This window comes from Neovison vison, chromosome 6 (genome assembly GCF_020171115.1).
Source record: "Neovison vison isolate M4711 chromosome 6, ASM_NN_V1, whole genome shotgun sequence".
Taxonomy (NCBI): Eukaryota; Metazoa; Chordata; class Mammalia; order Carnivora; family Mustelidae; genus Neogale; species Neogale vison.
In genome coordinates this window covers 175221453-175246518 of record NC_058096.1, presented here as the reverse complement: position 1 = coordinate 175246518, position 25066 = coordinate 175221453, and the positions used below count along the sequence as shown (strand labels likewise).

General features: G+C 37.7%; 1 protein-coding gene and 1 pseudogene across 5 annotated transcripts in view; one reads left to right on the top strand and one right to left on the bottom strand.

The window, feature by feature from the left end:
- GRM7 (glutamate metabotropic receptor 7) overlaps window positions 1-25066 on the top strand; it is a 902298-nt gene that overhangs the window by 381390 nt on the left and 495842 nt on the right. The window lies entirely within an intron of this gene.
- Window positions 11300-12958, bottom strand: LOC122908440 (annotated as a pseudogene).

Sequence of the window (25066 nt, the reverse complement as noted above, 5' to 3'; positions counted from 1 at the left end):
AATTCTCTCCAGTATACCTTCTGCTCCCCTCTCTCTTTCTTCTTCTTCTGGAATCCCAATTATTCTAATGTTGTTTCGTCTTATGGTGTCACTTATCTCTCGAATTCTCCCCTCATGGTACAGTAGCTGTTTGTCCCTCTTTTGCTCAGCTTCTTTATTCTCTGTCATTTGGTCTTCTATATCACTAATTCTTTCTTCTGCCTCATTTATCCTAGCAGTGAGAGCCTCCATTTTTGATTGAACTTCATTAATAGCCTTTTTGATTTCAACTTGGTTAGATTTTAGTTCTTTTATTTCTCCAGAAAGGATAGCAACTCTTAATAAGAAATAGGATTTCCCCTGCTGCTTGAATATGAACTGCCCTTGTGAGTTGCTTTGACCATGAGTATGTGGCAGAAATTGACAATGTGCCAGTTTCCGATCTGGCTCTCAGAAGGCTTTGCCTCTTTTTGCATTGTATTTTTGAACCCTGCTCAGATGTCATGGCAATAAGCCCAGGCTAGCCTAGTAGGTGATAAGAGATACATAACCAGTCCCTATCCTTGCCATAGCCGAAAGCCAGCCAAATAACCACTAAACATATAAGTGATATCTTTCCTAGAACACCCAGCCTCTGACCCAGCTGACCAGAGACACAGGATTCTATTATTAAAGATCAACGAATCATGGCCCAGACAGGTGGAACCACTCATGTATTCCTGGGTAACAATAAATGTGTACTATTTCAAACCACTGTGCTTTGGAGCAGATTGTCATACAACAATGGTTATCTGATATAGCGGGCTTTCTTCCTTTTATTACTCTTACTTCAGTGACCCAGTGCATTGATGCTGCTAATGAAAAAAGGGGACAAAAGTATTATTAAATGTTTCCTGACGTGCCACTCTGTGAGAACGAAAGTAAACTCATTTGGTCCTCAGTGAACGTCTTAGCTTCAAAAGAATCTTACCTCCGTTCACATATGAAGCAACTGTTATTCAGAAATGTTGCCTTACACCAAGTCAGCTGGGCCTTAAGTGGCAGTGCCAGCATCTGAGCACAAGACTAAAGTCCCTGTTCTTTCTTTTTTCATATTTCTCTTGCCCCCCATCCCTTTAAAATGATGATGTTTAGTAGTTGCTTTAAGAAAGGTTCAACTCCAAGTAGTCACTATTGGATGCTCTAGGAAGACTACAGAATAGCTGATAGATAATTATTATATATATATATATATATATATTTACTCGAAGAAGATGATTATTTTTTATTTATTTTATTTTTTTAATAATTTTTTTATTTTTTATAAACATATATTTTTATCCCCAGGGGTACAGGTCTGTGAATCGCCAGGTTTACACACTTCATAGCACTCACCAAAGCAAAGCACATACCCCCCCCAATGTCCATAACCCCACCCCCCTTCTCCCAACCCCCCACCCCCCCGAAACCCTCAGTTTGTTTTGTGAGATTAAGAGTCACTTATGGTTTGTCTCCCACCCAATCCCATCTTGTTTCATTTATTCTTCTCCTACCCACTTAAGCCCCCATGTTGCATCACCACTTCCTCATATCAGGGAGATCATATGATAGTTGTCTTTCTCCGCTTGACTTATTTCGCTAAACATGATACGCTCTAGTTCCATCCATGTTGTTGCAAATGGCAAGATTTCATTTCTTTGGATGGCTTCATAGTATTCCATTGTGTATATATACCACATCTTCTTGATCCATTCATCTGTTGATGGACATCTAGGTTCTTTCCATAGTTTGGCTATTGTGGACATTGCTGTTATAAACATTCGGGTGCACGTGCCCCTTTGGATCACTACGTTTGTATCTTTAGGGTAAATTCCCAGTAGTGCAATTGCTGGGTCATAGGGCAGTTCTATTTTCAACATTTTGAGGAACCTCCATGCTGTTTTCCAGAGTGGCTGCACCAGCTTGCATTCCCACCAACAGTGTAGGAGGGTTCCCCTTTCTCCGCATCCTCGCCAGCGTCTGTCATTTCCTATAATTATTATATTTTTGAACCCCCTACGTATGGGCCTAGCCCAGGTAGTAAAAGGGGCTAGTGGTCTGTGGTTTATGCTTTGTTGAACTGCTGATGTAGAGTATGATATGTTACTGACTGTTGTGTATCAGTTTTGCCTTTCTTTTGGCTTCTTACTGCTTTGGCTGGATTTCCAAATGCTGTGGAGCCCAACCTAGGCTGAGCCTTTCTGAGAATTCCCCTTGCATTTCAATTCAGGCAGATTCAACACAGGATTCTATTATTAAAGATCAACAAATCTTGCAGTTCCTGCAGAGACCCTCATGACTGTCCCTAACTCACCACCACCATCTCTTAAGAACATGATCTAAGGGTCTGTTCACAAGAGACATTTTTGGTCTGGAAAATTTTTCTCAAGACTCTGAAAGATTCTACTTAACTCGTTTCCTGAAAGTAGAGGTCTGGGAGCAAGAGACGTAGGGGTTAAGACTTTGTGTTCCTTTTTCCAGAATCAGGGTTTTCTTGCAAGGCTTTAATTCACTAGTTCTGCCCCCCTAAAATCAGAGCATCATACACTATACCAGTGGTCTGGATGTAACTTTTGATCACAATTTCAATTACTTTTGGCTGCAAGCAATCCCCCAGATTTTAACAAGCGTTCTAAGAGTAAGGCACTCTGTCATTTTATAAATTAATTTTCCATACCCAGTCAGAAATAATGCCCAACGATAGCAGATATCCACCATCCCCAGTTGTTTTCCATCAAATATCCATTAATTAGGAGTGGCAGAAATTTTTCAGCATGTATGGGTTTGGGTGTTGATTTTTCTCATAATTGAATTTCCTTTTAGTTTGACAATATTTTAGAGATAGCAGAGGCAGATCAAGGTGGTATGGGGTTGAAACTTATTGAAACTTAGAAGACCTGCTAAATATATAAAATTAGGTATAGGGCAGTTATAAGGATTTGTGCTAGTGAGGGGCCTCTGAGCTTAGGCATCATTAACTTCACAGGGCATTGTGGTCATCTAGAGGCATATTGGAAATCTACGGATATAGAGGGTAAGTCATACCATTCAATACTTGCTCAGTGCCTTCCTTGAAGGCACTGAGCAAGTCCTATGAAGAAGCGAAGTGAGCTAAGTGCATGCTCATTCATCCTGGAGTGAATAGTGGGGCCTGGACACCCTGGAGAAGACAAACCTATTTTTATTTTATGATTATATTTATTTATTTGACAGAGAGAGGTCACAAGTAGGTAGAGAGGCAGGCAGAGGGAGAGGGGGAAACAGGCTCCTTACTGAGCAAAGAGCCCAATGTGGGGCTCAGCCTGAGGAACTTGAGACCATGACCTGAGCTGAAGGCTGAGGCTTAACCCACTGAACCACACAGGTGCCCTGAAGACAAACCTTTTCTCAAGAAGGCAGGTGCTATTCCTCTTCAGCTAGCCGTGGTCATACAGGAATGAAGGCCCCGCATTGCAACATCCTCCACTTTTTTAAAGCGTCTAGACATATGGCATAAATTTTAAATCTGAAAGCTCCCAGTTTTAAAATGCTCCAAATAAACATGTCTGTTGTGAGTAAATTCAGCCCACTAACTTAGAATTTGTGACCTGTAAAATAGTTTTTTTTTTTTATGTTTGCAAGAAGACATAGAAAGTCATTTGAAATAATGAATGAGGGAATTACATAATTATTAATATATGGTTAGATCTTGGCATAAATTGAAGATCTAGTTATGAAGAACCATGTATCTCCATCAGCAACGTAAGTCTCCCACCTGTAACATTGATATAGGATTTAAAAGTCTGGTTTTTACGTTGCCTTTCTGGAAAATGTCAGTCTTGCTTCTGACTGCTTATTCCTTCACTCACACTCTCTCACATGGTTCTTCACACGGTGCTTGGCAGATACATAAGCAGCCAGCATATGGTTGTTAAATTAATTAAATAAAACATAATTTAGCCAAAACTTACTTCAATGTTGATGGTCTTTGCTTGATCTCCAATTTGAGAGAAACTTAATCAATGAACAAAATGGCACTTTTGATCAAAAATGATCAAATTCTGATCATTTGATCAAAAATGTTGAATTTTGATTTCTATAGGGCTTGTGAATGTAGGTGTCTCGGTAGATTACAAGTATCTAAGTGGTAGTGATATTAGTACTACTCATGATAGTAATAATAATGAGAACAACAATGAGTAAGTAACAATGCTTATATATGTGCCATGCACTTCGTTGAGGGTTTTGCACATACCTGTTTACTTTATACTCATTGTTGACATTTGCTATCTGTAGAGGAACTTATTTGCATGTTTAAATTAGGAATTTAAAAAAATATATGAAACAACTGAAAAAGCCATCCCATAAACCTGAGGTCAAAAAAGGAAAAGGATAGGGGCACCTGGATGGCTCTGCCCTCCCTACACCCCTCCCCATTCACATACTCTCACACTCTCTCTCTCTTTCTTTATCAAGTAGGTAAGTAAATCTTTTCTTAAAGATTTTATTTATTAGTATATACTTCATGTTAACAATATTATTAATCCCTCTTTGTCCCTTTTAATATGCTCTGTATTAAATTTTACCTTAATATTAAGAGTGCTATGTCTACATTTTCATTTTTTGTTTTCTTAAATCCATTTTGTGAAAAAAAAAAGATTTTATTTATTTGAGAAAAAGAGAGAGAGAGAGAATGGGCACGAGCAGATGGGAGAGACAGAGAGAAAGGGAGAAGCAGACAATCCGCTGAGCAGGGAGCCTGATGCTGGGTTAGATCCCAGGACCCTAAGATCATGACCTGAACTAAAGGCAGACGCTTAACCTACGGAGCCACCCAGGTGCCCCAGGTAAGTAAATCTTTTTAAAAAACAAAGGGAAAGGAAAACTTAAAGGAAAGATTATTTACTTTTCTATTAAACATACTCCATCAAGATATATTTGTTACCAACTCTGAGCTTAATGCTCAGCTAAACACGAGGTTGCAGGCTTGGGTGGACTAGCTAGTGAAGGTGTGAACAGATGAGATGCTGATTCTGAATTTTCAGAACTGTTATAAACTCCCATCAGCATGAAAAATGGGAGACTTAGGAAGCTGGTGGTACTTCAGTTTTGCCAACTGAGTAAGTCACATGGTCGCTCTAACCAGCTTTCCAGGGCATCCCTCCAGATTTCTATTTATGCACAGATGCATGCTTTGGTTGTTAGAACATTTCAGAGATCTGCCAGCTTTCGAGGGCCCCAGCTTTTTCATCATGCCTCAGGAGTAAGTTTCTCAGCCACGCTAACATATAGTGACAGTAACTACACCTATTTTTTCTGTATCACCTGCTGAAATTCTTGGTTTCTACCCATGGAACTTTTTTACATCTTGTGAAATGGAATGGAAGCAGCATAGTTATCTCTGAGAAAGCACAACAGGCATATGTACCACCAACTGAGCCATTAACTTATAATCCTTTCTGAGCTAAAAGGTTTTATCTGATTCCCTGCAGGATATATCTTAGCATCATGAGATTATTAAACAAGGGTTTCAACTTAAATAATGATTCTCTGACTAGCAAGAGCTAAATGGTCCAGAGGGATAGCACATGCTATTTATTTACCAGGAAAAAAAGCCATGGAGGTTCATAATATGGGATCTCTTACAGGGTGTACACCTCAAATTAGATGACCATGGTTGAGCACCATGTGGCAAAAGAACCTATTTGGTTTATCAGAAAAGATCAGATTTGTCATGGTCTTTCTCATCTTTAAAATGATGAATTTGTGCTAGAGGATGAATAAGACCTCTTCCAGCATAATGCAGTGTATTTTTCTTTGTGACACTGGATGTGCCCACATTCAATCTATGTCTCGCTTTCTGCTATAGACTTTTTGAAGGCCATTCCTTTTTGTTTGCAACTTCAGACAATTTTCTTGCACATAGGAATGTAATTATTGATTATTGAAGCCTGATGCTGGTTGATTATTGATTATTGAAGCCTGATTTGTTGATTCCAATCAAATGATGGAAACTTTAATGTTGATAGGGCCTTTAGACTCAGTATCTATCTATTTTGATGTGTTTGCAGTTTTAGGTGTAGAGTTTTCTTAAAACTGGGTGCTACCATCTAGATTATAGATGAAGTGATCCGACCCATTTTAGAAAGTTTTTTTAATGCACACTCATCTCTAATGATCCGGTGTGTCCCAGCGTTGTGTGTTCAGTGTGTCTCCATTTGTTAATTATGCCTTTCCTTTTGTTTCTTTTAGTGTTGACATAATCCATTTCCTATCAGGGTTATACAATAACCTGGATTGGACTTGGCTATTGGAATTTTGTGGCCAAAATTGACCATGTGGATTCATAAAGTGGTATAGATTAAAAATCCCTTAAAGATACCATTTTATAGCTTTCTTATTTAACATATGGTAAAAATGAAGTTTAGAAATATTAAATCATTTGCATAAGGCAATGCTTTCCAAACATTTTCATAGCGCTGCACAGATGGAAGATAATGATATGCCCATGACAAACTGAAATAACCTTTTGAGGTTGTTAGTAGGTATAGCCGACCACCTGAACAGCTCTAATGGCTGCAGACCTTTCTGGCCTTCCTAAAGCCTGAAAGATTAATATGTAAACACATTTTTTACTCACTTATGACATAATCTATAATTCATCATTTTCAAAGCTCCAACCTAAATTCAGCTGGCATTAGAGTTAACCGATAATCCAGTCTCTATCATTTTAAGGTAAAATGGTATATTGCCTCATGCAATATAGGCAAGATTGAGGCTTGATGCTTTGGATCAGACCTCACCTTCAACTCCTTAGCTCAAGTTGTCTCTTGTTTTATTGTATGTTGATCCCATCTTCAGGAGGTTGATCATCTCATGATGGCAAAATGGTTTCAGCAATTCTAGACTTTTCAGAGTTCTGGGATAAAATGCTACAAGAATGAGAAGTCTCTTTCCAGAATTCCTGTAGAAATTCTTCTGATATCTCATTGGTTCTGAATGAAACATGAACCTATACCCAAAGCAATCAGTTTGCTCAGGGGACTGTAAATAACTGATTTCTTTAAGCTAAAGTCATGCACTTTACTCCTGAGTCAGGATGAGCCTAAATAAAATAGACATCCCACAAAGTAAAAGTATAATTACCAAAAGAAGAGAGAATGGATGGCTGGTAAAATAATAGATATACTCTGATTTCCAAAACCTACATTTTCTGGTTTCTATATTACTATGATTTTTTATTACATTATTTTCAAGAGAATTGTAAAAAATGCTTTAAAAATGACTAAATGGAAATCCAGAACTGAAAAATGCAGTATTTAAAGTCATACACTTATTAAATGAGAGTAACATCTCGTTGGAAATAAGATTCTTTGATCAATCAGTTTGAGGAAAGATAAATAGCAATCATCTAAATGAAGCTCAGATTGACTGAAAAAAACTGAACAAAACCTCAATCACCTGTGGCATAACATCAAATAATGTGTGTGTGTGTATGTGTGTGTACACACACACATATACATATATACACACATATATCTTTGTATATGTGTATACACATACATGTGTATACATATGTATGTATATGTATATATACATATATTTAGACTCCCAATAGGGTTAGGAGATAAAAAGAGGCAAAAAATAACATTGGGGAGGGTATGGGTTATGGTGAATACTGTGAAATGTGTAAGCCTGATGATTCACAGACCTGTACCCCTGGGGCAAATAATACATTATATGTTAATAAAATAATTTAAAAATTTTTTAAAAGAGGCAAAAATATATTGGAATAAGTAACGGCAGAACTATCTTAAGATGATGAATAACAATTATTTGTAGATCAAAGAATCTTATTGAACCTCATACAATATAATGCAAAGAAAATCATATCTAGGCACACCACAGTCACATTGCTGAAAACCAAAGAAGATGAAACTTATCAAAAGTGGACAGAGAAAAGGGAAAAATGTAAAGAAAAATAAACAATGTCCCACTTATTGTGAGAAGCAATGAAAAAATCTTTAAAATGCTGAATTAGAAAAGAGAAAAGGAAAAACCATAAATCTAGAGTTCTATATCCAGGGGAAATATCTGTGATGGTTAATTTTATGTATCAGCTTGCCTAAGGGATGCCTAGATAACTGGTAAAGCATTATTTCAGGGTATGTCTGTGAGGTTGTAGATAAAAGAGATTAGCTTTTGAATCAGTGGACAAATAAAGAATATTAGCCTCACCAGGGTGGGTGGGTACTGTCCAATCCATTAAGAGCCTGGATACAACAAAAAGATGGGGAAGGGAAAATTTGTTCTATTCTTAAACAGATATTCACCTTCTCCTGCCCTCAAACACTGATGCTCCTGGTTCTCTGGCCTTTATTCTTGAGCTAGGACTTATACCATTGGCTCCCCTGGTTTTCAGACCTTCAGGTTTAGACTAGAATTACTCCATGGGCTTTTCTGGACTCCAATTTGCAGATGGCAGATCATGAGATTTATCAGCTTCCACAAACATATAAGTGAATTCTCTATCAATCAACCACCTCCTTCTTTTTATACACATAAACACACACACACACACACACACACACTCCTGTATGCTCATTTAGACAGACAGAGAGAGGAAGGGAGGGAGAGAAGGAGAGTGGAAGTGGTGAGACAGAGAGAGTGAGAAGTATGTCTCCTTTTGATCCTGTTCTGTTTCTCTGGAATACCCTGATTAATACAATATACTTTAAAAATAAAATAAATACATTTTCAAATATGAAAGTTGAGAGAATGAATCTCAACAATCCTACACAGGAGGAACCAACACAGAGAATTCTGTATATATGAGGAAAATGAAACATAATAGAAATTTGGATCTTTGGGAAGGTATAAAGAACACTAGAAAAGTAAATATGCAGACAAATAGAAATCATTGTTTTTTCCTATTCTTAAATTCTTTGAATTACATTTAAGTATTCAAACCAAAAGAATAGCAACGTGTTTAGGGCCTTATAACACAGAAAAATAAAAATTACAGTGTTAGTAAATGAATTAGTTATTTAAACATTTCTTAAATTGCAAGTGTCTTTGAGATAACATCAGAATAATAAAATACTTATAATAATTTGAACAAAATATGTATGTGACTTTTACCTTGAAAATTTCAAGACATTGCTAAGAATAATTAAGGAAAAATGTAAATAACTGGAGAATTATAACTTGCTTATATTTAGAAAGACTTAATATTACTAGTTCACCCTTAAGTGCATCTTAAACAAAAAACTCTTCCTTCTACATGAGAACTTGAACTTAGTATCAAGATGGAATTTGGTATTGGACTAAAGGGAAATTTAATTAGATAAAAAAATAATTAGATTTCTACAGAGTTTTCTGTCTCTGCTCCCCAAGAAATACGAAAAAGATGCAACATTAACCATATGATAAATGTGACCCCAGAATAGCATCTCGCTGGGAAGTAATATAAATTCCTGATAGAAAGACTTAACTTTTGATTTCTTTTAGTCAAGTGAATCCTATATATTGACATATCTCTTGCAGGAGTCCTGGAAACTAAATCCATGATATTGTTACAAGAGATACTGGCTCCTATGTGTGTAGGGCTAAGAAAGGTGGGCCTCACATCCACAGTGGGGATCCTGTTTCCTCTTCCCTCAACTGTCATCATTTGGTAGATCAAAGACAGTAATTCCTGGATGGTTATTTGTACAGAAATAAGGACTACATGCAGTAGGAATCCTGACCTGTGTACTGCTGCCAAGTTCTTACCTGACTTGAATCCTTGTGCATAGACAGGTACCAGCTGTGGACTCACGCCTTGTGAGTCTGAATAAGGTGTGAATAGATCTAAGACAGCTCCCTATGTCAATTCTCCAGCTGATCTGTAAATTCAATACAATTCCAGTCAAACTCCCAGAAGGATTTTCTTGTGTAGAGATTGTAAAAGCCAATTCCTTAGTTTATATGGAAATGTAAGTGATATGGAACAGCCAGTAGCCCAAACAGACTTGAAAAATGAGAACATGGTTGGAGGACTTACTATGCCAGATTCAAGACCTATTATACAGCTATAGTAATCAGGACAATATCACATTGGCATAAAAATAGAAAAATAGACCAAATCAATATAATAGAATCCAGAAATAGATCCACACATGTCAACTGATTTTCTACAAAAGTGTCAAGATAATTCAATAGTGTTAGGAAAGTTGGTGTATTTTGTTTTTTTTTGTTTTGTTTTGTTTTGGGTTTTTTTTGGTTTTTTTTTTTAGCCTAAGTTGCTTTATCAACTATATATCTATATTTTTTAAAAAATTCAACCTTATCTCTCAACATACATAAAATTAATCAGAATCATAAATGTATTATAAAACTTAAGACTATCAAGCTTTTAGGAAAACAAAATATGTGAGAGTATAATTAACCCTTGAACAACATAGGTTTGAACTGTATGGGTTCACTTACAGAGGGTTTTTTTTTCAGTAAGTACAATATAATACTATAAATGTCTTTTCTCTTCCTTATGATTTTTCAAGTAAATTTTCTCTAGCTTACTTTACTCTTTTTTTTTAACTTGAAACAAATTTTTATTACACAAAGGTTTTCACATAATTGGATATTTCTCTACTTTGTACACAATTATTCTTACTCTCCAGAGAAAGGCTGCTTCTTAACTTTTCATCTGGTGATGGCAAACACTAAAATCCTGATTTTAACAGAATAGTAGTAAAAATGCCTCAGTGATTTAAGTTGAAAGCAGTACATTGGTACATGGCTCTTGCACTCAGTTATCAGGAATGTATAATTGTCTTTTTATTCAAAAATACAAAATAAATTATCTGTAGGCATGGACAATGACAGCAGTAAACCATTATATGTTGTCAACTGAAACCAGTTACTGATGGTTATAGTGATTTTCTTAAACATCAGCCAGCCTTTTCTTCAGTCATTTCCTTCAGCTGACTTCTCTGAAGTTGTGGGTGAGGAGCACAGCGTGGGCTTCCTCTCACAGTTCATTAATAATGGTAAAAAGCACTGTTCTAGGAATCAGAAAATGCCACCTCCCCTACCCCCTCCCATTCTACCCATTCCGCCCATTGCTGGTTCCTTCTCTTCTTTAAGAATTTCGGTGACTGGGATGCCTGGGTGGCTCAGTTGGTTGGACGACTGCCTTCGGCTCAGGGCGTGATCCTGGAGTCCCGGGATCGAGTCCCACATCAGGCTCCCAGCTCCATGGGGAGTCTGCTTCGCTCTCTGACCTTCTCCTCACTCATGCTCTCTCTCACTGTCTCTCTCTCTCAAATAAATAAATAAAATCTTAAAAAAAAAAAAAAAGAATTTCGGTGACTACAACTTCTGCCGTAGTTAACAGAGAGTCCACTTCAGCAGCATCCAATAAAGCAGTTCTTACAACCTTCGTTGGATCAATGATTCCTTTTTCCACCATATTCACAAAATCTCCAAGCATAGCATCATAACCAACTTCTGGGGAACTCTGCAAAATTTTCTCAACTATCAATGATCCTTCCACACCTGCATTCTTAGCAATGGTCATTGCAGGAATTTTGAGTGTTCTCTTAATAATTTCTATACCAATTTTTTGATCTTCGTTAGTTGGAGTTAATGAATCCAAGGCTGGAATGCACCGAAGCAGGGCACAACCCCCTCCCAGAACAATGCCTTCTTCAACAGCAGCTCGTGTAGCATTGAGCGCTTCTATAACTCTTTCTTTTCATTCACTTCAACATCACGTCCCACCAACCTTCAACACAGCTACGCCATCTGAGAGTTTTGCCAAATGTTCATTAAGCTTTTCCTTTTCATATTCACTAGTTGTAATATCTAACTGCTCAATGATTTCTTGAATACATTTTTCAATTTGAGCCTTGTCACCTTTTCCTTTTAAAAGCATGGCATCGTCTTTGGTCACAATGACCTCTCCAACTTTTCCTAAATTGTGAGGCTGAACATCTTCAAGATTTAGAGTCAATCCTTCTTCCCCAAAAACTGCACCACCAGTAGCAATAGCCATGCCTTTAAGATGGTTCTTTCTATTGTCACCAAAACCTGGAGCTTTGACTGCCACAACCTGAAGACCAAATTTTAGCCTATTCAAAACGAGTGTACTCAGAGCTTCTCCATCAACAACTTCAGCAATTATGACCAAGGGCTTACGGTGAGCATTGGCAATTTCAAGAGCAGGTACAATGGACTGGACACTAGAAGTTTTCTTTTCACTCAATAGAACATAGGCATCCTGGAATTCACATTTCTGACCTTTTGAGGTATTAATAAAGTATGGAGAAATGTAACCTCGATCAAACTTCATGCCTTCAATAATTTCTAATTCATCATTTAGTGTTTTTCCATCCTTTACTGTGATGACACCCTTTCTTCCAACCTTTTTCATTGCATCAGAAACGATGTTGCCAATTTCTTTGTCTCCATTTGCAGAAATGGTAGCAACCTGAGCAATTTCTTCAGGGGTTGTCACGGGTTCAGACTGCTTCTTAAGTTCAGCAATTATGGCATCAACAGCTAACATCACACCTCTTCTGATTTCCACAGGATTAACACCTTTGCTAATCTTCTCGAAGCCTTCCTTGGCAATAGAGCATGCCAAGACAGTAGCAGTAGTGGTGCTGTCCCCAACCTCTTCATTTGTGTTATTGGTGACATCTTGAACAAGTTTAGTGCCAATATTTTTGTATTTATCTTTTAAGTCATTTGACTTTGCTACGGTCACACCATCTTTTGTCACTTTGGGACTTCCCCAACTCTGTTCAATAATTACTGTTCTTCCCTTTGGCCCCATTGTAATGGCTACAGCATCAGCTAAAAGGTCTACACCTTAAAGCATTAAGGCTCGGGCATCTGCACCAAATTTTACATCTTTGGCATAGGTCCGAGTGAGATGAGGAGCCAGTGCTCTGGACATAGGCCTAATTTGGCGAAGGACTGCGGGCAATTGAAGCATTTCTTCAGGGCAGTGGCAGAGCGTGCGCACGGTGAGGGAGGCTGTCGGAGAGGAGTGAGGGCTAGCAATACTGCAGTATATAACATATAATATACAAAATATGTATTACTTGAGTGTTTATATTACTGGTAAGACTTCTGGTCAGCAGTAGGCTAGTAGCAGTTGAGATTTTAGGGAGTCAAAAGGTATGTGCAGATTTTCAACTTTGTGGGGGGTCACTACTCCTAATCCCATGTTGTTCAAGGGTCAGCTGTATATATGCATGACTTCAGTGTAAGAAGAGATTTTGTTGGCATAAAAAGCACTAACTAAATTATAAAAGAAAAAAATGGGTAAGTTAAACTTTGTCAAACCTAAAAGTTCTACTCATTAGTAAGATAAGCTACATACCTAGAAGGAAAAAATATGATAGTATGTAAAATAATATATATACCTCATTTTTTTTATAAATTAAGAATGTCTGCATGCCTACAAATCAATAATAAAAAGACAAAGAATCCAGTAAGAAAAGGTCAAAGACTTAGTGAAAATTTCACAAAAGTAAGCACAAAAAAGAAATAAGAATTTGAAAAGTACTCGATGTCATTACCATCAAGAAAATGCCAAATAAAACTGCAATGAGATGCTAGCCTACAGCCACCAGAATGACTAAAACTAAAACTAAAAAAAAAAAAAATATATACAGTATCAATGTTGTCTATAAGCTAGAACTCTCATATTACTAGTGGGGAACATAAAATGGCAGTCATTTTAGAAACACATTCAGTAGTTTCTAATAAATTTAAGAGTCTCATGCTCTACTGACTGAGCTAGCCGGGCGCCGCTCTCTAATAAATTTAAATTCATACCTGGACTATAACCCAGCAATCTCACTCCTAGTTTTTATTTAAAAAAAAAAAAATGAATGCATGGGTCCACTTAAAGACTTGTGTGTAGATACTCATAGGACCTTTATTCATTATGGTCAAAACTAGAAGTCACTGAGATGTTCATGAAGAGCAAAAATGATATTGCAAATTGTGCTGTATTCATATGAGGGAATACTATACAGCAATAGAATTGAATTAATGACCAGTATGGATGGATTTTTAAAAACCTGTCCACTAAAGGAGGGCAGGCACAAAAAGAACATACTGAATAATTTCATTTCTGCGACGTTCTTTTTTTTTTTAAGATTTTATTTGTTTATTTGACAGAGAGAGATCACAAGTAGGCAGAGAGGCAGGCAGAGAGAGAAAGAGGAGGAGGCAGGCTCCCTGCCGAGCAGAGAGCCCGATGCAGGACTTAATTCCAGGACCCTGAGATCATGACCTGTGCCGAAGGCAGAGGCTTAACCCACTGAATCACCCAGGCACCCCTCTGTGACATTCTTGAATAGTCAAAGCTGTTATGTGGTGCTGAAAATCAGAACAGTGCTTACATTTGGAGGAAGTAGATTAATGGAAAGAAATTTTGGGGGTTAGAGAAATGCTCCTTTTTTGATTACACATTTGTAAAAGCTCACTGAAACTCAAAATCTGTGCATTTTATGACATGTAAATTATACTTCAATTTAAGAAAAAAAGTTGATTGAGAATGAAATTAACCATATAGGTTCGTTTTATCTGGCATAATTAGGTCGTTTTGAGTTCTCTCTTCATATTAGATAATTTTATCTTCAGATAATAACTCTGTCACTTTCTATGGGAGACCTTTGACCAGTGATACAAATATTCAATGTTTCAGATATACCATCAAGAGTAAGTCATCTATATAAAAGACTTATTTTGAAGACTAAATGACAGAAAAAGTGCACAATAGCTGAGACATGGGAAGTCATTAATAAAAGCAGTTGCTGATCTTACTGTTTTATTATGTTTATCATTATTCATAAATAGATATAAGATAGAGAACACAGCAGTTTAAACACTAAATGTATGAAAAATCCGGGATGAAAAGTATAGATAGATAGACAGACATAGACACAGACACAGACACAGACATAGACATAGACACAGACATGAGTATGGATATCTGGATATCAGTCTCAAGTCTAGGATTTTACTCTGGAATTCATATATGGTCTTCTAGAAGTCTTTAAAGTGAATTCACTGAATTATATGCTAAATATACATATATATGTGTGTGTGTGTATGTGTGTGTGTGTGTGTGTGTGTGCGTGCACGCATGCGCACGTGTGTGTGTAGATAGATAGATAGGTAGTCTGGGATAACTTGCCTGAGATTCTCAAAGGAATTTTGTGACTCCCTCCAAAAAAACCTCATTACATCTATTCACAGAATTATCTTTCCTGATGTGCTTTTGTTCCAGGCAGTTACCTGGCTCGTGAAAGTAAAAGCAAAAGGTCCCTAGAGCATAGATGTAAATGTGAGTGTGCCTTCTATAGATCTCTGCATTTTTTTCCTTGGGCTTTGTTTAGCTTTTACAATTCCCATCATTTCTTAGAGTGAAGGTAAATGAGAGAGAGGAAAAGAATTCTCAGTATTATTTTGGACAGAATAATTTTATGTGCTATCAGCCATATACCTAGAGACGATTAGAAAATGTGGGTAGCAATGATTTTGAATGTTTATCTTCAAAACCATTGTGTTACATAATTTTAAAAATTAAATATGGGTCAATAATATAGAAACTGACTCTAACAAGGGACATGAAATTAGATTTAGAGGTAAAAAAGAGCATGACTAAACAAATCACTTCTTAATCAGCCAAATGAAAAGTATTGGCATAGACAAATCACCACATTAGAATAAGGTTGCCTCCTGAATTTTCCATGTGAAAAAATTTGTGGAAATATACAAGGATTTTATGTTTCTATATTTGCTATAATAGAGATATAGTTGTGTGAGAGAGAGAACAAAAATAACACAATCAAAACAAGAGAGAGGTGTACCTCTGTTTCACTAATGCGACTCTATCCACAAGTCAGCAGGGGCCTAAATTAATGCTGTTTTTTTCTACAATGCCCAGGGCATTGCCCTCACCTGCAAAAAATCAAGATGTCATACCACTGTGTCTGCATAGAGGGCAGAAAGTAGGAAATGGGAAGGCCAGGGAACACTCTTTCATTTTAAGGTCATGGCCAGAGGTTGTTGACACTCTTAGGCTCATATCTCTTGGTCAGAAGTTAGTCACAGTATTCTTTGGGGCCAAAGGCTTAGCTGAATATTCTGCACTAAAAGGGGAGAGTAGATATTGATGGAAAAACTTACTTGGAACTGGATATCCCTAAAGAATCAAAGCTACAGAGAAGGGAAAAAAAAATCAGAAGTTTCCTTTTCCTTTATGCATTTTTTTCAAAGGATTGTATCATTCCTTCTAATTGCCAGTGACCATTATTGGGAGCCAGAATACATAATTTTTTTTTTCTTTACTGTTTTGGCAAGAAGTACTTAGAAGTAGATAAAAGAAAGAACTACTTTATAATGTTATTTAACCATAGAAATAACTCATATTAATAAGTAAGGATTCATTTAAAAACTAAACATTCGATAATATTTTAAAAATTAAAAATAATTGGCATACTAGAAAATATCTTTAAAACTCTTGGGGCACCTGGGTGGCTCAGTGGGTTAAGCCTCTGCCTTGGGCTCAGGTCATGGTCTCAATGTCCTGGGACCAAGTCCTGCATCGGGCTCTCTGCTCTAAAGGAGCCTGCTTCCCCCTCTCTCTCTGCCTGCCTCTCTGCCTACTTGTGATCTCTCTCGGTCAAATAAATAAATAAAATATTTAAAACTCTTGCATGATAGGCAATCAGGAACTTCGGAATAAGTCTAGTTCATTTATGAATGCATTAGATAGTGCACTTGATTATGAGTGAGAGATACCAATTAGGGAAGCTTAGGAAAAAGAAAGATGGAGAGAAGACCAATTTGGCTAACATGGAAATACAGAGTAAAAGTGGAAGATTATAATGGCAGAGAGGCTGACTCGGGTTAGATTGTGAAGTACCTTCTAAAGCTTGGTAAGGAGTTTGGATATTATTCTGTAGGCAATTGGGAGACATAAGGTGAATGTTATGTTATTAAGTCTTCACTAATGATATATTGAAAGGAAAGTAGCCATAGTTGACGCAGTTCAATAAGGAGCTATTAAAAGTTTGAACAACCAGGAAGAATTTTAATGCTTTCAAAGCAAGAAAAAAGGGAATGGTTCATTTCCTGAGAAAAGTATATTTGGCTAGGAGTCAAGAGAATTAAGTTATTCTCTCAAATGCCTGACCTTACATCGTTATTTTTGTCAGGGTATCAACATAATGGGGGGGAATGTTATCTTTTTAACAGAGATAGCATAGGAATATAATGAGAATACCTGAAAAAAAATACTAAATCCTGTTCAAATCCCATATGCTTAAGTAATTTGAATCATTGCTCTGAAATCACTGTAATACAGCAAACAGTAGAGAATAAAATTAAAGTTCTGTCTTTGGGCTATTAGAATCCTTATTTTTTTTTATTAACATATAATGTTAATTATAATGTTAATTTGCCCCAGGGGTACAGGTCTGTGAATCATCAGCTTACAGATTTCACAGCACTCACCATAGCATATACCCTCCCCAATGTCCATAACCCAGCCATCCTGTCCCTTCCTCCCACCCCTCAGCAACCGTCAGTTTGTTTCATGAGATTAAGAGTCTCTTATGGTTTCTCTCCCTCCCAGTCCCATCATGTTTCATTTTTTCCCTCCCTAGCCCCCATGACCCCCCCGCCCTGCCTCGCAAATTCCTCATATCAGAGAGATCATATGATAATTTTCTTTCTCTGATTGACTTATTTCCCTTAGCATAATACCCTCTAGTTCTATCCACCTCTTTTCAAATGGCAGGATTTCATTTTGTTAATGGCTACATAGTATTACTTTGTGTGTGTGTGTGTGTGTGTGTGTGTATCTATATATATATATCTATATATATATATGGCATTAGGTTCTTTTCATAGTTTAGTTATTGTGGACATTGCTGCTATAAACATTCAGGCGCATGTGCCCCTTCAGATCACTACATTTGTATCTTTAGGGTAAATACCCAACAGTGTGATTGCTGGGTCTTAGGGTAGCTCTATTTCAACTTTGTGAGGAATTTCCACTCTGTTTCCCAGAGTAGCTGCACCAGCTTGCATTCCCACCAACAGTGTAGGAAGGTTCCCCTTTCTCCACATCCTCGCAAATATCTGTTTCTGCCTGACTTGTTAATTTTAGCCATTCTGAGTGGTGTGAGGTGGTATCTCACTGTGGCTTTGATGTGTATTTTCCTGATTCCCAGTGATGTGGAGCACTTTTTCATGTGTCTATTGGCCATCTGGATGTCTTCTTTGCAGAAGTGTCTGTTCATAACCTCTGCCCATTTTTTGGTTGGATTATTTGTTCTTTGGGTGTTGAGTTTGAGCAGTTCTTTATAGATTTTGGATACTAGCCCTTTAACTGATATGTCATTTGCGAATATCTTCTCCCATTCTTTCTGTTGTCTTTTGGTTTTGTTGACTGTTTCCTTTGCTGTGCAAAAGCTTATGATCTTGATGAAGTCCCAATAGTTCATTTTCACCCTTGCTTCCCTTGCCCTTAGTGATGTTTCTAGGAAGAGGTTGCTGCAGCTGAGGTTGAAGAAGTTGCTGCCTGTGTTCTCCACAAGGGTTTTGATGGATTCCTGTCTCCCATTGAGGTCTTTCATCCATTTTGAGTCTATTTTTGTGTGTAGGTGTGAGGAAATGGTCCAGTTTCATTCTTCTGCATGTGGCTGTCCAGTTTTCCCAACACCATTTGTTGAAGAGACTGTCTTTATTCCATTGGACATTCTTTTCTGCTTTGTTGAAGATTAGTTGACTATAGAGTTGAGGGTCTATTTCTGGGCTCTCTATTCTGCTCCATTGATCTATGTGTCTCTTTTTGTGCCAGTACCATGCTGTCTTGATGATGACAGCTTTGTAATAGAGCTTGAAGTCTGGAATTGTGATGACACCAACTTTGGCTTTCTTTTTCAACACTCCCCTGGCTATTCAGGGTCTTTTCTGGTTCCATATAAATTTTAGGATTATTTTTCCGTTTGTTTGAAAAATTTTGATGTTATTTTGATAGGGATTGCATTAAATGTGTAGATTGCTTTAGGTAGCATAGACATTTTCACAATATTTGTTTTTCCAATCCATGAGCATGGAATGTTTTTCCACTTACTTGTGTCTTCCTCAATTTCTTTCATGAGTACTTTAAAGTTTTCTGAGTACAGATTCTCTGCCTCTTTGTTTAGATTTATTCTTAGATATTTTATACTTTTGGGTGCAATTACAAATGGGGTTGACTCTTTAATTTCTGTTTCTTGTGTCTTATTGTTGGTGTATAGAAATGCAACTGATTTCTGTGCATTGATTTTATATCCTGACACATTACTGAATTCCTATATGAGTTCTAGCAGTTTTAGAGAGGAGTCTTTTGGGTTTTCCACGTAAAGTATCTGATCATCTGCAGAGAATGAGAGTTTGACTTCTTTGCCGATTTGGATGCCCTTTATTTCTTATTGTTGTCTGATTGCTGAGGCTAGGACTTCTAGTACTATGTTGAATAGCAGTGGTGATAATGGACAGCCCTGCCATGATCCTGACCTTAGGGGAAAAGCTTTCAGTTTTTCCCCATTGAGAATGATATTCGCTGTGGGTTTTTCATAGATGGCTTTGATGATATTAAGCTATGTATCCTCTATCCCTACACTGTGAAGAGTTTTGATCAAGAAGGGATGTTGTACTTTGTCAAATGCTTTTTCAGCATCTATTGAGGGTATCATATGGTTCTTGTTCTTCCTTTTATTAATGTATTGTAACACATTAATTGATTTGTGGACGTTGAACTAACCTTACAGCTGAAACTAGGAGTTGGTTCTTTGGCAGAATTAATAAGATTGATAACCCCTGGCCAGACTTCTCAAAAAGAAAAGAGAAAGGACCCAAATTAATAAAATTATGAATTAAAAAGGAGAGATCACAACCAATACCAAAGAAATATAAACAATTATAAGAACTTATCATGAGCAACTATACACCAGCAAATTTGACAAGCTGGAGGAAAAGCTTGCATTCCTAGAAACATATAAACTACCAAAACTGAACCAGGAAGAAATAGCCTGAACAGATCCATAACCAGTAAGAAAACTGAAACAGTCATCAGAAATCTCCCAAAGAACAAGAGCCCAGGGCCAGATAGCTTCCCAGCGAAATTCTACCAAACATTTAAAGAAGAATTAATACCTATTCTCCTGAAACTGTTCCAAAAAATAGAAATGGAAGGAACTTCCTAACTCATTTTATGAGGCCAGCATTACCTTGATCCCAAAACCAGAAAAAGACCCCCTCAGAAAGGAGAATTACAGACCAATATCCTTGATGAACACAGATGCAAAAATTCTCACCAAAAAACTAGCCAATAGGATCCAACAGTACATTATAAGGATTATTCACCACAACCAAGTGGGATTTATTCCTAGGATCATTTTATGTTAATACTTGTTGTGAGATAGGTAACTTGTTCAGATGGTGGCAGTGCAAAAATATCTGAAGTACATTGGCCACCATGGAGTTCAGTTCCAAGAAATCCAGTCCTTTCAGTGAACTCAGTTGGTATACCCAATCACTGTAAGACAATTGCAAATATAGTGACTCCTCAAAACAGTCCCTGACAACTAAGATTTAAGGCCTTTACATCCACTGTATGCATTAAAAGTCATACAGATAACCTTTAGTCAAGTGAAAATTATTAAAGTTACTAACTCTTCCTTTTCTGCTGCTTGAAGTGAGAGGCCCAGAATGGATAAGTAAACTCCATCAGCCAGAGGACAATGCCCCCCATTTTTTTTCTAGCTACCTGAAATAATATGATTAACCAAGAGGGAACACAGGGAATCCACTCTACATGAAGCCCCCTATGCCCTTCATAAAAATGCATGGGAAATGGAAGAATTCTGACTTCCATTCACATTAAATTATAACTCTTCCTTGGGTTGACTTTTGATAGTGAAAGAGGGAAAAAAGATCATAGATAGGAAACCAGACAGGGAGAATAGAATTTGTTCTAGAAAGGCAGATGCATGAACTCGAAGCTCTCCTATATGATAAGGCTAGTCTGAGATGGTTCTCGTGTTGGCAGTAGAAATGGCTGCCTCAAAAGGAACAAGTTTTATTTCCCTGTTCACCTGTTCTTTCCCTTGCCATTGAGTCCTTTTGAACACATAACTCCACAACTTCTCAGAAGACCTTCCCAAATAGAATGGTCTGCGCCGATCTGAGATATGTGGATGGTCCACTGATGCTCTAGAATGGGAGTTCTTACCCTTTTGGGGAAGCTTACACTTCTGTGAGAATCTGATGGATGCTACAGAGCCAAGTGCGTAAAACCTTTGTCTGGAGGATGAGCTCAGATGTTGTTTGGGCTACTCAGAGCATTTAAATGAAATTAAAGTAATTGTCAACATTGAATATTTGAGAGATTTCTTATATATATTCAAGTTTCTAGTTGTTTTTCTTTCTTGGGGAAAAAAAGCCACACTGAAATAGTGCTGAACGTGGCAGCAACTGGCTTAAGCTGAGTGGTAGAAGACCCTTCTGATAAGCATGCATTCCTCACTTCAGAAGTTGCCCAACTGTGTTTTAAAATGTCAGCTTCATTCATTTATGTCAATCCCTTGTTAACTCAAAGTGACCTAGGTAGATATTTTAATTTATGACCTCTTGCTTATAGCCTACCCAAAGGAAATAATGATAATAATTAATAATGATATTCAAATTTATATAGTATTCAGCATTGCCAGATGCTGTTCTTAGCATTTTATTTTTTTAAATTTTTTAAAGATCTGATTTACTTGACACACACATAGACAGACAAGCAGGGGGAGCGACAGCGAGAGGAGAAGCAGGCTCTTGCTGAGCAGAGAGCCTGACGTGGGGCTTGAATCCAGGACCCCCTGGAATTACGACCTGAGTCGGAGGCAGTCATGTAAGCAACTGAGCCACCCAGGCACCCCTGTTCTTAGCATTTTATACATTTTCACTTATTTAATCTGCACAGCATCCTGTTTCTACTCCCACTTTATAGCTGAGGAAACAAGTCACAGAGAAGTTGAGGAATTTGTTCCAGGTTGCAGTGCTAGGATGTGGTAGAGTAAGCATTCAGGAGCAGGCATTCAGATTCTGGAGGTGGGGCTTTTAAACTATCCTGAATGAACTCTCAAACATACATTCATGAATTCACCCACCATTATTGGTGAATTGCACCTCTTTAAGGGATCCCACAAAGATTTCTTGGCCACTGGGTTATGGCCCTCTCAGAGAATGCTTCATAAATGCACACTTCAAGTTCATCATGTAGTAGATATTTATGGAAGCTAAAAATTGAGTTGTTTCATTATCCTATTGTATGATGATTGATTAAATCAGAACATGAAAACTGAAATTGTTTGGCATTTATGCACTTTAACAAATGATCGCTGCATAAGTATTGCTTAAAAAGGAGAATGTACGGTGAGTTTGTGCTAAGTGTAAGCAACATAGCTCTGCATACTGTTAACCCTGTGGGATGTGACCCATTTAGAGAGCTACACAGACCTCTGCCACCCATCCCAGGAGGTCAACTAGGCAAGTAGGAGTAGAGTGTTCCTTCCTTATGTATCGAGATTACTTTGTGAGGCTCTCTTGGGCACAGTTGTATCATAGCCCATATATAGCAAGGCTATATAAGGAGCAAGGCTAGCTTCATAGGCATGTAGCCTATACTCCCACAGGACCCCATGCCTAGAAAAGGCCCTTTGTTTGGTGCTATGCTCTGCCGTTGCCATCCAGAATGTATTCTTCTTCTTACTATTTTTAAAGGAAGTTCCCCCATTTTCATTTTTCACTGAGCCCTAGAATATTTTAGGGTAGAGCTCCACAATGGCAAAAATCTTTATCTGTTTTCCTTATTAGACCTTCAGAACACCCAGAACAGTGCCCTGACATTATAAGCAGTCAGTAATCATCATTTAAAAAAAAAAAAAAAGATTTTACTTATTTATTTATTTGAGAGAGAGTTAGTGAGAGAGATAGAACAGATCAGGGGTAGGGGTATAGGAAGAAGATTCCCTACCGAGCAGGGAGCCTGATGCAGGGCTCAATACCAGGACCCTGGGATCATGACCTGAGCTGAAGGAAGAGGCTTAATTGACAAAGCCACCCAGGCATCCCCCTCAGTAAACATTCTTAAAGAACGTTAAGAGTACAGGATTTAGGTCAGAATACTTTTTAAGAGCCAGATAGTAAGTATTTTTGGCTTTGCCAACTGGATGATCCCTATTGCAGTTACTTAACTCTGCCATTTTAGTATGGAAGCAGCCATGGCAACGGAGGACAACATGAGTGTGGCTGCGTTCCAATAAAACTTTATCTATACATGGGGTACCTAGTGGTTCAGTGGATTGAGTGTCAGACTCTTAATTTTGGCTCAGGTCCTGATCTCAGGATCCTGAGATAGAAACCCCTGGGGAATCTCCTAGGGATTCTCTTTCTCCCTCTCCCTTGGCCCCTTTCCCTGCTAGATCTCTCTCTCTCTCTCTTTCTCTCAAATAAATAAGTCTTAAAAAAAAAAAAAAGACACTTTATATAGTTAAGAAGTGGACTTGATTTGACCAGTAGGCTGCAGTTTACTAATCCTTGCTTAGAATCAGATGGCTCAGGTTCAAATCCTGGCTATACCATTTACTCTGTGACTTTGGGCCAGTTGCTTCACATCTCTAAGCTTCAGTTTATTTTTCTGTAAAGCCTGGATAATACAAATGCTGTGTTCATGGAGTGATTGTGAGTACTAAATGAGTCAGTGCACAAAAGACACAGCACAGTTCAACATGTGATAACTCCTTGAACTACTACATATACGACTTTTACAGTCATTGCTAACTGCTTGACTTTCAGACCCCTATGCATTCTGCAAATAATAAACACACAAGAGATAATTTAATCAAATCCTTTGCTGGATCAGTCTTGAGAAAAAAGCAAACATATTTTTAAATATCTCGATTAAACGATCTTTCTCTACCTTCCTTTGTAAGTCTTCATGGAAAGGAAGCAATGATTTGGCCTTCATAGAGGATCCATGTTCACTGGAAATAGTCAACTAAGAGGCAAAGGCCCAGCTTATTCTTTCAAGGGAACTACCATCTTCACACCTCTGTTTCTCATCTACAAATTGAAGGGGCTGCACTAGAATTCTGCCCTATGCCCTTTTTAAATTGGAGAGGTTTCATTATGTAGGTAATCAGCAGTTAAACTGGAACTGCATTTGGCTTTAATGCCCGTCTCCACTAGTTCTAGCTTGTGATGTTCCGTTGAGTCTCAAAAGGGCCGCTGCTTTTCCAGCTCCCAGAGTAAATGGTCTACCCAGTTTCTTCTTAGTTGCCAGAACTCTTCATGCATAAAATAAGGAATCAACACATTTTCTTATCAACCAAATCTGACTCTGAATTAAAGCTGATGCATTACAAAAGCACATTCAGAAATATTCCCATTTTAATTAGGTCCTTTGGCAACACCAAATATTTGCTTCAATATTTTTTTAGATAAGGATGAAAACCAAAGTGGCCTAAAAACAATCATTCTACTCATCCAAGGTGTTTAAGTCATATACGCTTTTTATATAAGGGAAGGTGAAGAGGTTGTTTGGGTGAAACTCATAACCGTAATAGTTGGCGTTCTCCCTTGAAGAAACTGTTAATGAGAACTACACAACCTTCTTGTAATTAACACAGATTTTCTCTGGGTTCCAGAGAGAACTAACCACACTAACCAGCGATACAATGTCATCCCCAAGTGGATTAAGACAATAGCCTCCCAAGGGGCTATGTGTTTCCACTCTTGTTCCCCTGCAGTCCGTTTTCCCATAGCACAAGAAACAAATAAAACTTTTATACAAGAAACATACAAAACTAGAATCCACACTCTGCTACTCCTCACCTCAAATTACTCCATTAGCCCTAGCAAAAATGCACATCTCTCCACCGGTCACAGATCTGATACAGATGTTCCTGCCTGGCCCACTCTGCCCCTCATTCATGATGCTGGCCTTTTCTCTATTTCTTCAACACACTATGTTTAATTCACATTG